We start from the raw sequence: 5,286 nt of genomic DNA, 5'->3' as shown, positions 1-5,286 counted from the left end.
GATTATCATATACATGGACGATAGGAAAATATAAAAAGCAATAGATTAAGGGAAATGATATCAGCACAACCATATTTAGATATTTGCACAAACCCAGCTGTCAAAAGGTTATTACATTTCCCAAAAAAGCTCTCAGGGTTTGTGTAAATATCAAAATATGATTGTGTAAAATGGGAAATGATATATCCGCCCCTTTCGATCACCAGGTACACCCCCTCTCAGTGTATCAATGACTAAAGAGGGGCTGTTGTACTTATGTCAGAAGAATTCAATGCCCCTGATTTCCCACTAACACTAAGAGCGGGTGTTCCTGGTGATCAAAAGGGGCGGATATATCACTTCCCTATAAAAAAAAAATTCCTTTGAGATTGAGTATGGTTAGTAAAGGTTGATCTTTTAACCTAAAGTTTGCATGCAACACGATCTTTCACAAACAATTTTAGAGGACAACATACTACAAGAAACACATTTATTGGCAGCAGATAAAATCCAAGAACAGATAATCTTTAAAAGTACTAAGAGCGGGTGTTCCTGGTTATCATTTCCACTTTTATTTTAATTTTGGTGCTCTCCAATTTTTTATTTCTATGCTTGTGTTGCTTGCATTCTATTTCATAGGGTCAATAATTTTGTTATTTTCATTCTATTTTAGATTTAAAATCAATTTTAAAAACAATTAAATTAAAAATAATAAATGCTCTGTTTGGATGCTGGTAGATGTTGGGGGGATTTAGAGAAGAAGAAGTCAAAGAAAAATCAAAAGGAAATCAGTCAACGGGGAGATTGTGAGCAAATCTCCCCGACGTTGTTTGGTTGGGGGTAGGAGATGTGCAGGAGTTTTTTTACCGTATTTTTTAAGATTTTTTTGGGGAATGTTATTAGCACTACTGTTTTTTTATGAGGGCACTCCTCACTTTATAAAAAGTACGGTATGGCCCGCACCATAGGATTATCCAAACCATCCATTAGATAGGCCATAGCCTAAATAGGTTATGCTCCAAAAATCATTTCCATAGTATGATCCTAACCCTCCAATCTGAATGTTAGAGGGAGGGTTAGGATCATACTATGGAATTGATTTTTGGGCATAACCTATTTAGGCTATGGCCCATCTAATGGACGGTTTGGACCATCCTATGGTGTGGGCCATATCGTACTTTTAATAAAGTGAGAGTGCCCTCATAAGAAAACAGTAGTGTTGATAACATTTCCTTTTTTTATAGGAATTTGATAGCAAACTTCTCCTATGCTACTTCTCGGCATGTGGTCATCCTTGTGCAAAGATGCGTACATGGCAAAGGTTGCTAGCAAAAGCAAAAATAAGCAAAAAAAAGTAATCATTACAAAAAAAAAATAGCAGAAGTTATAAAGTTTTAAATGAAAAATTACCTAGAAATGGTTATAAAGTTTGAAAATTACGAAAAAAATACTAACAAAATGTAATAAGATATGACAATTACGGAAAAAACTATAAGCAAAAGTAGAAAGTTATGACAATTACGGTGAAAAAGAATTTTCCATTTTTCCTTCGATTTCCCTCGGCGAATTTCGAGGGTTCCACGTCACCCGACATAACCGGCGATCAAAATTTCAATTTATGCTAAATCCCTACCAAACACCCCTCAGGTAATTAGGAGAATTACATTCCCTGCTATTTTACTCAAAAAAACGTAACCAAACAGAGCAAAAGGGAATTTGAGTGAACTTAGCTTCTCCATATGCCACATGGAAAGATGATTGTAAGCTCCCTTGCTCAATTTTGACCAGGGTTCCATTTCATTTTCCATCTTGGCTTAGTTCCTTTCGACGTAAAAATGGACGTAAAATTTGTTTTATGTTCAATTTTTGAATATAAAACAAATTTTACTTTCATTTTTGCGTCGAAAGGAACAAGGCCTTAGGCTCCATTTCTTTCCAAGTGAAAATGGACGTAAAATTTGTTTTTTTGTTGTAAAATTGAGCATAAAGCAAATTTTTCGTCCATTTTTACATCGAAAGAAACAGAGCCTTAGGAAAACACTGCCAAAACGGAACTTGGCTTGAAAATGTTCTACAAATTCGCCATTGTCAATGTTTTTGGCATTGGTCATTTTCAATGTTTTTAGCATTTACGGGGATTCTAGCTCTCTTCCGTAACAACCGGAACCTTAGGAAAACACTTCCGAAACGGAACTTTGTTTGAAAATGTTCAATGAATTAGTCATTTTCAATGTTTTTAGCATTTATGGGGATTCTAGCTCTCTTCTTTGTTTTCTTGTGCGCGTGTCACAAACAAAACCTTATCTTATTTTACAAAAAGGGAAATGTTATCAGCACTACTGTATTTTGATGAGGGCACTCCTCACTTTATTAAAAGTACGGTATGGCCCGCACCATAGGATGAACCAAACCGTCCATAAGATGGGCCACAGCCTAAATAGGTTGTGCCTTAAAAATCATTTCCAGAGGTTGATCCTAACCCTCCGATCTGATTGTCGGAGGGTTAGGATCAACCTATGGAAACATTTTTTGGGGCACAACCTATTTAGGCTGTGACCCATCTAATGGACTGTTTGGATCATCTTATGGGTGCGAGCCATACCGTACTTTTAATAAAGTGAGGAGTGCCCTCATCAAAATACAGTTGTGCTGATAACATTTCCCTTTACAAAATGGTCTTCTTCCCATAAATAATTGTTTGTTTTAGATTTTGAGAATCGATTTTGAGTAGAAAACTGATTATTCAACTCAAAGATTTTAAGTCAAATAATCAGTTTTGGACTCGAAATGAATTTTCAAAATCTTCTTCTTTGACGAAGAAAAGTAGCGAGATATTGGTGAGTGATTTGGATATCATGTAGGGTCATTTCAGACCCTACAACGGCGGGAGCCTCGTGCACTGGGCTGTCCATTGGGTCATTTCTGAAAGTACATATCTTGAAGTCTTCGGCTCTGAGGATGTTCAACTACAATTAATAACAAAATTTATGTGAGAATGGTTCACTGCTCGAGGATAAATTCACCCCCAGAAACGTTTTTCTTTGCCTCTAAAACATAAGGGGGGGGAGGGGGCGCATTTTATCCGTCGGAGGGGGAAAATATCATTTCCCAGAGGGGAAAAATATCATTTCCCAAATTTTAATCAATATAAATAACAAGCCCACAACCGAGGAGCTCATGGAAACAAAGAAACATAGGATACTAAAAAAGCTACAAGACCATGACAGAGGGACTCTATCCTCAAGATCGAGCAAGCTAGTCTGCCTCCCTATTAACTGAGCTCCCAAGATGCCGAAAACAGCCCTCCACGGACTAATATCTCATCTATCATCTATCATCTATCATCTATCATCTATCATCTATCATCTATCTCCTATCCAACCATATGACAATGTTGAGGGAATCACCTTCTACAATCAGATTGTCCAGAGATATCATGTAGCCACAATCCAATGTCCTGAGGATAGCTCTCACTTCTGCCTTGTTAGAATCCTTCACTCCAAGTAGGACCAAAAAAAAAAGGCTCATTTAGTTGAGCCAAATTTGCCTCTTAAGAGATGTCCAATGCCCGTCGGGCCAAAGTTGCCCAAGCTAGACTCATCAAAGTTAATCTTTACCAACCTAAGCTCTCCATCTTGAGGCCAAGACCTCATACTCGCCCTTGCTCGCACAAATCTCCTTCCAACATTGTCTGATGTATGTACACAAATCTCCTTCCAACATTATCTGATGTATGTAGCCAAGTACTTCTTGAAACAAAAGGAGGATCTTCGCACAAGAAATAACTAGTGATTTTTTTTATACATATATAAAAATTGAAGTTCGGTATGGTAAGCCATTTCTTTAGATAACTGTTATCTTGTAAAAGTTTTTCATAAAAAAGGATAACTGTTATTCATTGAAAAAGAACCTTGATAAGAACAATCCTCTGTTGCCATCCAGTGCTTTCTTGCCCTCCTTCGTCCGAGCTCTTGAAACAAGAGCCCTAAAAAATCCTTTGCGTTTACTTTCCTCAAGAAACTAATCCGAGTAATGATGTAGAGAGGGATTGACTAAGGTTATGTTTGGCAACCATGAAAAAGAAATACATGGAATATTTGTTTACTCCTGCTAAAACCCCTCTTTCTATCCACCCTATTTGCCTCTCTCACCCCATGTAAAACAGGATTCCATGATTTTTTTTTTCATTGCCAAACATGCCCAAAATGACTGCAGAAAGTTAGTTTCATGATATATAGTAAAAGGCAAAATTTCTGGGTCCCATGCAGCATGTATGTAAAATCAAGACCGTTGATCTTTGACTAGGCAGTTGCATGGCCCCCTCCTAGAATCCCTACATACCAAGCTCTCATACCTTCCATTCATTCCAATCCCAAACAACAGTCCCATGCCTAAGATAAAAGGACAAAAGAATCAATGGTTCAGCCTTATTTGGAATAAACCTGAAGAGCATAACGGCTCTTCTGAGCATTTCCCATAACAAAAATGTATTTATCGGCTGAGGCTATGGAGGAACTAAGATTGCCTGATAATGAAACACACTACTTGGTCACCATATTCTGATTTTCTGAAGATTGAGAACTGCAATTACTGTTCATACCATAGTTAGCAAGACGTGATTCAGCCAAAAAACAGAATGGCAAAAATTTGAGTTTAATACTTTATTGGTTCGAAAAAAACATAGTCGAAAAAACGGAAACACAAGAAAATGAGCTTAGAATTTTGTCATTTACAAAATATGGTGAAGGTAAAATTGGAAAGTTGGCCAAAAATAGTGTTTAAAACGTATAAAACGCATTTTAAATGTGTTTAAAACGTTTGCCTTAAAAAAACGGAGTTTTATTCGTTGTAAAAGTTTAAAACAGCACACCAATAAAATGCATTTTTTTCAAAAGAAAAAAAAAAGCCATTTGAAACGGAGTTTTGCCAACTATGGTTCAAACTTCATGTAAATCTTTCTTTTCTTTTCTTTTTTAAATTAAACTTCCTGTAAATCTGAAACCATGGGCATGGATGATCATTAGAAAATCAACCAGATAATATGATTTTAATATCTGCGCCCCTATTAATGGCCATAACCATGAATCAATGTCTTCTTCGCTGCATGAATTCCATGAACTAAACTGATTTTAGATGAACCTTGATTTGCAGCCAAGTTTCTATATTGAAGATTAAGGACCCAGAAAATCACAGGTCTAGATAATGATCCCAGCCTTGTCTTCTGCAAATCAAGAACATAATCAATCTCTGGTCATGTGGGTGGTGGGTTTTCCAATAGAACCGAGTTCTATCCAGCAAGCCAAACAA

The sequence above is a fragment of the Tasmannia lanceolata genome, unplaced genomic scaffold (assembly GCF_043159265.1).
Source record: "Tasmannia lanceolata isolate RefF3 unplaced genomic scaffold, GAP_Taslan_0.1 ptg000011l, whole genome shotgun sequence".
Classification (NCBI taxonomy): domain Eukaryota; kingdom Viridiplantae; phylum Streptophyta; class Magnoliopsida; order Canellales; family Winteraceae; genus Tasmannia; species Tasmannia lanceolata.
This window is presented reverse-complemented; position numbering follows the sequence as displayed.